A 9,561-nucleotide genomic window follows, 5' to 3' on the forward strand; every position below is an offset into this window, starting at 1 on the left:
TTTGGTAGTTGATAAACCAGGAGATCCTGCTCTTAGGATACTGCCATATGGGTATGGGCCAGTATATATCGTCGATGCCTTAGCAGCAGCAGTGGGATTGGTCGTTAGGCGGGGGCCGCCTATCATAGAGAAGATCGCATGGTCTTCTTGATCTATAATTGATGGTTCCCGGCTACCAAGGTCGGTCCTTGGGGGCCTCCTGGTTCGTACTTGATGGTCCCGGCTACCAAGGTTGGTCTTTGGGTATCTTTGCACGGGACCATGGAAGGTGTTTGGATTTATAGCTACATCTTTCAGTAGAGACTGCCTACGTACCCTTCAGGGGGGAACAAGCTGTTCGTAGTTCATGTGGATTTATAGCTGCATCCTTCAATGGGGATTGCCTACGTACCCTTCGGGGGGGGGGGGGGGGGGATCAAGCTGTTCGTAGTTCATGTTGGATTTATAGCTGCATCCTTCAGTGGGGATTACCTACATGCCCTTCAGTGAGGGATCAAGCCATTCGTAGTTCATGTTGGATTTATAGCTGTATCCTTCAGTGGGGATTGCCTACGTACCCTTCAGTGAGGGATCAAGCCGTTCGTAGTTCATGTATATGGAGGCACGGAGCCTAGATGGGCGCGGAGCCTGATGGAGGGACGTAGTCTGATGGAGGCGTGTAGCCCAATGGAGGCACGTGGCCTAGGGAGCACGGGGCTCTAGTGGGCACATGGCCTATGGGGCACGTAACCTTGGGATCACGGGGCTCTAGTGGGCACATGGTCTAAGGGGCACGTAGCCTTGGGAGCACGGGGCTCTAGTGGGCACATGGCCTAAGGGGCACGTAGCCTTGGGAGCACGGGGCTCTGTAGTTGGTAGGAGTCATCTGTTCTAGGGGGCACATGGCCGGAACAGATGGTAGACTAGTCGATACGCGCAGTGAGCATAATGTGTCGAGGTGCTTCAGTGAGCATGGAGGGACCCTGCTGATGAGCTGGAGATCGTGGCATGAGCCAATAAGTAGATTTGTAGACATACTGCAGAGAGCATATATCTTCATCTAGTTGGTAGTAACTGCCGGAGTCAGCCTATCATAGGCGTGTCTAAGAAGGTCTTCTAGGTATGGAATATTGCCTTGGCGGCTGTGGAGTTGATGAGCTCTCGTCATCGACCTCACGGACCTCCTTCGGGTCGGGGCTTTTAGGCCCTTCGTAGAGATCGTTTCTTCTTTAGGTGGTATTGTGGCTGCACCCTTTTCGTGGGTTGCCTACGTACCCGGGGGGATCAAGCCATACATAGTTCATATGGAATTTTTTATTTTTTTAGCTCAGGGGCTAAGCGTTTTCGTTGGTGATGCTTATTCCGCGAGCTCAGGTCGAGCTTGTTTTGGCGCCTTTTTAGTCGGTGGTGTTGGGAGCTTCTTTCGTTGAGTCTTGCTCTGGTGGTGATGATGGTTCTTTGGTATTTTGTGCCTGAGAGATGTTTCCCTCTTCTTTCTCTGTTGGAGCTTTTGTCTCGCTCTGGAGGTTGTCAGTTTTCTTTTCGATTGTGACGTGTTTGATTTCGGTACCTTTTTGGATGCTCTCTTTCGTTGTCAGAGTTTCTTCTTTAGTTTTTTGTCATGATCATCAGGTCGTCCCTTTGGTTCCCGAGTCTTTCGTTCCGTTATGAAGCACGCTCTAGATGCGCTCTGGCTCCCTTTAACCATGCATACCCCGTCCGGTAGCGGGATCTTGATGCACTGGTGGTAAGTCGATGGTATTGCCTTCATGGAGTGAATCCAGGGGGTTCCGAAGATCGCGTTGTAGATGGTTGGTCTATCGATTATCGTGAACTTTACCGTTTTCCGCATGTTTCCTACGTATTGACTGTTCATTCTAACATGGTGGTATCACCCGCGAAGCTGACCAGGGGGTTTCTTTCGGGTTTTATGCTACTTTCATATACTTCCATCTTTCTCAGTGTTTCCTTGAAGATTACATCGACGGAACTTCCAGTGTACACTAGAATTTGAGATACTTCTCAGTCGGCGATAGTTAGTGTGACAACCAGGGGATCGTTGTGCGGGGCGTCTAATCCCGTGGTATCTTGGTTATTGAAGGTGACCTGGAGGTGCTTGATTCGGCTTTTGGTGGTATTATCTCCGGCCGTTCTTGATCCTTCGGTAGTTACGGCTATTCTCGGTGCTTGGGAGGATCCTCTCATTATTATGTTGATTCGTCTTCTTGGCGGAGGGGGAGGTTGTCTTCTCTTCGTTCCTCTGGTCGTTCCCTTTTTGGAGATTTTATCTCCGTGCGGTTTTCATTTTTTATTTCGCTCTCTGTACAGGTTGGTTCTCTTTTAGGTGACATCCTTCGGTAATTGTCCCTTCGGTTTTCGGCGTCGGCTCTGGTTCCCTCGTTGTCTGATGGTTTGATTTCGCCTCTCTGATGTTTCTTGAGTAGGTATTCTTACAGATGCCTCCATTCCATCGTCGAGTGTCCATTTCTTTTGTGGAACTCACAGTATATCGTCAGATCATCTTCTTGGGACCACTTATTCTAGGGTTGCCTTGGTGGTCGCTGTGTGTCGCTTATATGGAAATTTTGCGCCTTTCAATCTCCTTCTTCTCTCTTTTGTTCGCCTTCTGATTGGTGTCGCGATTCGCGGCATTCTTCCTTCGCCTTGTCTTTTGTTAAGATCGTTTTTGTGGTCGCATGTTTTTTGGCCATGGCCTCCTTATATTCCTCTAATTCGATGAACAGGTTCGATCGGTGCAGTGCGTCCTCGAGCGTCTGCGTTTTATTTATTTTGAGGTCCTCACACTACTTTGACACGTACCATAAGGCGTTGATCAGGGCCGTGATGGCTATTTATCTGGTACTTTCACGCGAGATACTATCGTTTTGAATCTTCCAATGAAGCTTTTGAGGGGCTCGGTTCGTTCTTGGGAAAGGGTATAGAGATCTGCTTCCGACGCTCCGTTTTTGATGTATATCGAGTATTGTTTGAGTAAGGTCGTAGATGACTCCTGGTAGCTGTCGATTGAACCTGATTCAAGTCTTGAAAACCATCTGAGGCCTGTCCGCTGAGGTTCTCCACGAAGAGCTGGCAATATCCGGCGTCTTTTTCATCTGGGGTGAAGTTGGTTCGTCCCTTAGCTATGGTGAACGCGATCATGTACTGGCGGGGGTCTGAGTTTCCGTTGTAAGTCGGGAATCTTATTTTCCTATGTATTGTATTGGTTTGTTGTATATTCTGGCGGTAAACGGGGAGTTTTTGATTTCTTTTAGCACGCGGTCTATTTCCGCAGCTGCGCTTGTGGCCTGATGTACGTGGGAATTTATTTCCTTCAGGGTCGCTTGTAACTCCTTTATTGCTTTGTCTCGATCTGCATCCTCCGGGTTGTTTTGGTCTTATTCAGGGGCCGGCATCGTTTGCTTCTGTGCTGGTGTTTCTGAGTCTCTGAAGAGGTTTCTTTGAATCTGGGCTGCGAGTTCCGCGGGTATGTTTCTGGTGTGTCGCTGGTTGGCTTGTTCTTCTTCTTGTTCTTGAGCGAGGTCTGAGTCGTGATTGTCAGTTCTTGCCCTTGTGTGGGTGAGGTCGTCTACTTTCTCGACTAGAGACTAGAGTATTGCCGCCAGGTCGGTGTTTGGTGCGTTTCTTTCTTCTGGGTGGAGAATTGGGGGTTCCATTGGACGTTCGGTCGTTTGGGTGTGGAGTGCTGAATCTTGCGTTTGATCGGCGGGATGATTTGTTCGTGCCATGGAGGGTGTCGTCGCGGATGCGTTTTTCGCGGCTGAAAGCATGGCGTCGATGGCGGTGTTAGTTGGGGGACGCGTGCTTCCGGGGTTCGTTTGGCTGCTTTTCCCGGTCTCGGTTGAGCCGTCGGTCGTTGTGCTTGGGGGCTGTCGTTCGCTGGTTTTTGAGGGCGGGACTCCGGATGTAGAGGACATTGCCTTAGTGTTTGGGTGTTTTGCGGACTTCGTGCGTCCGAAACCTTTTAGCCCCACGGTGGACGCCAATTGTTGAATCATAAATCCAGTAACAGGGATTAAGGACTAAACAAAATTTGAGTAAGATTAAGAAAGGTCCGAAGGTTTCGATTATTGAAGCGTTTAACAAAAGCCGAAGGGGAAAAATATAAAGAAGAACTCGTCGTCGCAAAGACGAGCTCAGATAATAACTCTTTCAATTTTATCTCTCTAGCTCTTCTCTTTCTCTCATTTGATGCCCCTTTCTTCATTGAATGTTCTTCTCTATTTATATTAGTTTTGATGCACCATTTCCGCTTCGTAGTAGTTGTGTGTCAGGGAGTTGGTGCGGCGCTCATTATCACCCTATGCATCGTAGGTTCCTGTTCCTTGTGTGTTGCTGCAGATATCATTCTTGAGATGGGCCTTCTTGGTGCTTCCTTCATTTTACCCAACTTGCGAATGGGCCGACGACCCATCCTCCAACAGGCATGTACAATATTTCTTCCTCACATCGGTTTATTAATTTTTGGTGCAAATATCTTGTAATGTTGTTCTAATTTATTATGTAGAAAACAAACATTATCAGAGACTATATTGAGGACATTAATGAGATACCAAAGCCACGCATGTTTTGGCCTTGTGAGATTTGGGGAAAATATGTTGACAAGCTCGAGGTGCATACATATTATTATCAAGCTCTCCGATCTAAAAGTAAGGGCTATTTTCTAATTATGCTCTCTTCTTTTTCCGAACAATGTTGTAGGACTTAAAATCCGAGGAGAACTCAAGCAAGGCAGTGCAGTGCCTGAATGATATGGTCACCAATGCGTTGGTGCATATTGAAGATTGCATGAAGTACATGGATGCATTGCGTGATCCTGCCATATTTCGTTTATGTGCCATTCCTCAGGTTAGAGAAATAAATATCACATGTGTTCTTAGCTTCTTATCTGCTGCAAAATTTGTCACACTTAAGTTCTTCTCGGCAGGGTCGCCTACAATTTATAGAGTCTTAATATTAATTTAAATAATTCTCATTTCTATGCTCGATCAGATCATGGCGATTGGAACACTTGCATTATGCTATAACAATGCACAATTATTTAGAGGCGTCATGAAAATAAGGCCAGGTAAGATGTTTATCTTGAGTATACCGAAGTAAACCAATATGTTGAACAATCTTTTCTCTGTTTAGGTCTAACTGCTAAAATCGTTAATCACGGAAAGACAATGGCTGATGCCTATGGTGCGTTCTAGGATATTTCTTGCATGCTGAAAGCAAAGGTATGTCAGTAATTCCTTTTTTGTTATGACCTTCATCTATATGTAGTGCATGTTATTAGACAACAAAACTATGCTTTTATCTAAATCTTTTAACTATATAGGTTGACAAGAACTGTCCAAATTCCTCGAGTACACTAACTCGACTTGAAGCCGTCCAGAAAGTGTGCAGAGACAGTGGAGTCCTTCATAAGAGGTACCTTCTTGTCTATTATATTATATATGGTTTGTATAATGAATGTAGCGGAAGCTAGATAGCATAGGATAGAAATCCTTCTTTTATGTTGGAGTTCTGATGAATCATTGTATTTCCGTTTAGAAAATCTTACATTCGTGACGAAGTTAAGTCAAACCGTCTCATGGTAAGTTACATTTTCCCCGTCCATTTCCCATAAAAGGATCTCATTTTGGATTAGCTAATTTATACCTGAAACTGAAATGCAGACTGTGACGCTGGTGCTCATATTGGCCATAATACTCTTTGCGTATCACAAAGACACCCGAGTGACAATATAGCCAATGTAAGCAGCTCCGCCATGGAAATTGGGGTGTGTTGGTAACTAATCCATGAGCAAGCGATGTTTCAAGAAATAAATCATGTTCAAGACTGTGCACTATCTCTCTAATCCTCCTTGTGACTGCCTTCCTTTTTTCATCATATTTGTTTTTAATAAAAGTGTGGTTAATCAGAATTTCCGAAACCAAAATGGTAATAAAGATGTTTTAACTGTGTTTGATATTAAATTTGCACTTAGCACAAAAAGAAGAAAAGAGAAAAAAACAAGAAGTCACACACACTATATCCCAACGTTGAGCAGTTCCTACTATATCGAGTGAAAATGGGGAAGTAATTCTACTGGAGATTTCACAAATCACGGATTAGTCTCCATAACTCAATCATCGTGATCAAATATGGTAACATTTCAAGATCAATCTCTGATAGCAAATATACAAAGAAATTTTTTTAAAAATTGAGATGTCAAACTGTCAGCTAACCCCATATATTCTGGTAAATGGGTCCGCCATGTGAGGAAGATCAACTTCTCTTGAAAGTCATCCCTCTCGCTCATCTCATGTATGATTGTCGATAACCACGGAACTAGTTAGTAGAATATAGTTGCTGATAGTGATAGCTATGATTGATTAATCTGGCCACGAGTCTTGCAAGGAATAATAAAAAAAAAGTGACATGTCGTACTAAAATTAATGACATGGTTTATGGTTTAAAGTGACATAAACAACTATATTTAATGTTAATTTTATTTTTTGGTAACTTTTGATAATATGATAATAACTCATAAATCATCATTAAAATAAATCAATTCAAATATATCATTAAATAATATAACAAGGGAAATATAAAATATTTTAAAATTGTCAAAATATTATTCAAAATTTTATAAAATCTTTTTTTTTAATTTTAAATTTTTAATCGTAATATCATTTGTTTATTTTTGATATCTACAAATTTTACAAATTCTTTTTAATTTTATATTTTGATAATTATAAAAAAAATTATATCAATTTTACTGTATACAAGTTAATTTAGTTTATCTTAACCAAAATAAATAAATGAAAATATATGTAAATTATAATTTGTAATATAACTTGAACATAATTTTAAATAAATCAAATTATCTATTTTATCTTAATTTTATGTTTAACTAGATTAGTATTTAGTGTTTTTATTAAAACATTGGTTTAAAAATAATAAAATCTAAAATATTAACAAATTTTTATTTTTAAATATAATTTAAAATTTTATCACTCCACATGGTGCATGAAAACATGTAGTTTTTATTATTTGCCTCTCCTATATCTTGGAATAATTTTTTTTTGCCATTGAACCCCCTATACATATACAGCTAATTGAATAACCGTAGATATTATTGCTAATATGCATATAATTTAACCTTAACTTTGATTCCGAAAATCGCGGCACCCACCTTCTCTCAAATACTTTTATTATTCAGACAGTTGGAAGATGTCTTCTAGAGTGGAACTAAGGGCATTGACCGGATGCAACTGTTGCGATTGCGAGAGTTTGCGGATGTAACAAGTTTCATTATTAGTATTAATAAGTGAGCTGTACGATTGATATAGTGATTAGAAATTGGTGCATTTGTGGGATATATGCAAATGGTTGATTATGAAATATTACAGCGATTTAATAATAAATTATCAATATTAACACATTATGACATTATAAAAATTTCAAAAACATACTATTATGATAAAATATAATAAGTATTAATAAATATAATAAATATAATAATTATTAATAAAATATAGTTAATAAAATATTACATATTTATTTATTTTTGTAGATTAAGTGAAAGTTATAATGCCAGTAAGACTTATTTTGAAGATTTATATTAGAACTTTAAAAAAAAAAATATTTTATTTATGTATATATTTTTACATATGTATATAAATTGCTGTTTAAAATTATAGTGAATAACTTTGTTTAAATGTTCATTAAAAAAATTATGATACTATTAGTGAATTTAAAATGAATATATCTATTTATTTATAATATTTTAATTTAAAATTTTAGATTTTAAAAAAATATTATATTTATTTATTTATCCGCAGCTGCAAACGTTACCGAAAACCACCTTTTGATTTTAACAGATGTAGAGTAGTCTGAAGCGATTTGTAGCGTTTTGTTGTTGGTGCAAAATGTCAGCAACCGTTACCAACCGCAAAAATTACATTTACAAGTGGCTGATGAAAACCAGTCACACCCCAAATGACCCCATCATCAAACTGATATATGCAATCCTAAATATGATACTACCCAATCCATATACGTAATTGAATAATCCAGTCAATGTAGCACGTTATACTAATGAGCTCGGACATGATTTCACTGAAAATCACATTTTATACTGTATAGTGTGTTTTATTTTGATTTTTTATGGAATTTCAAATACTCCACCATTAACATATTGTGAGCTTTACCGCATATCAAGCTCAGCAAATCAAACCGATCATAATCAAATATATATATATATATATATATAAATTAGACTTTGTTCTTTTCTTATGACACGTGGAATATGGGTTTGTTGACATGTGTCCACATGTTTTTTCTTTTTGTATTTTAGATGCTTTTTTTTAAGATTATTACAATTTGCCCCATCACTTTCTAATTGAACACTATCTAACCCTTCTCACATTAAATATCATTATGGTTTAAGAATCTATTTTATTGGTCACTAAAATTTTAAAAAAGTAAAATAATATAAATATATTTTAAATATTTAATTTGTTCACAACTAAAAATAGCATAAATTTTCTTCATTTTATTATTTTTACTATTTTCTATTATTTCTTTTTACAAAATATATATTTATTTTAGTATTAAAGTTATAAAATAACCAAACTAAAAATAAGAAACGAGGGCACAACACAAAATTTAAACCTAAAACCTCCATTATACAAAATGCCATAGTAACACTAATTCAATAGAGGTCTAGAGCTGAAAGGAAATCAAGAACAAAGACTAACTTACCTCATTGTACCATAAAGTGTCTTGGCCATAACAAGTAAAAATAAAAAAAAGATAGAAATATAAAATCTGAAACAAACCAATCCTCCGAACAAAAATAAGCGCGATCAAGCACCAACACAAATAACCAAGAAAGTGGACCAGAGGGAGAATAATAATCGGAAGGCCAAAGTCACCAAGAATGAGGAAGATACATGCCTAAAGTACTGGAAGCACAACCATTAGCAAAAAAAGGTAAGAAACACCTCACAAACTAAACAAGAACAAACAAGGCTCTGAATAGAAAGGACCAAAGCTCCAAGAGACTAACTCCGCACACCTATACCAAAGAAAAATAGGTAGAAGAGAAACAACCTGAGGGAGGGATAATAGAAACCAACCACCGCGAAATCAGAGAATAAGCTTGAGACCAGAAATAACCTTCAAAGCCCACATAGCATACACACGAACGAAAACATTATGCAAACCTAGAGTGGTAAGCATGGCGAAAGGGAGAGCTACAAGATATGCGAGCAGCGATGAAAGCTGCAACGAGATGAGAAAACAGAGAGGGAAAGGGAGACAAAACAAAATCAACAAACTGTGAAACTGTCCTCGAGCTATGAAAGAGAGCATAGAAGCCAAATCCCGAAAAACTAGATCTTGAAAACTAAGACGAGCAAAGACTATTGATGGTAAGCCAACGACGAGGAAGACAACATCAAAGATGACTAAATTCTTACCCAACCCAAGGAGATGCAGTTCTTAACATCAGCTGAAATCTAAGGAAGAAGAGGAGCAACCAATATTGACTGGAAAAGCCTACAACGTTGTGAGAAACAACAATACAAT

The 9,561-nt window shown here is 39.1% G+C and overlaps 1 pseudogene; it reads left to right on the forward strand.

Moving 5' to 3' along the window:
• Window positions 1-3,723: 3,723 nt before the first annotated feature.
• Window positions 3,724-6,513, forward strand: LOC106384385 (annotated as a pseudogene).
• The last annotated feature ends 3,048 nt before the right edge of the window (window positions 6,514-9,561 follow it).

This window comes from Brassica napus, chromosome C3 (assembly GCF_020379485.1).
Source record: "Brassica napus cultivar Da-Ae chromosome C3, Da-Ae, whole genome shotgun sequence".
Lineage (NCBI taxonomy): Eukaryota > Viridiplantae > Streptophyta > Magnoliopsida > Brassicales > Brassicaceae > Brassica > Brassica napus.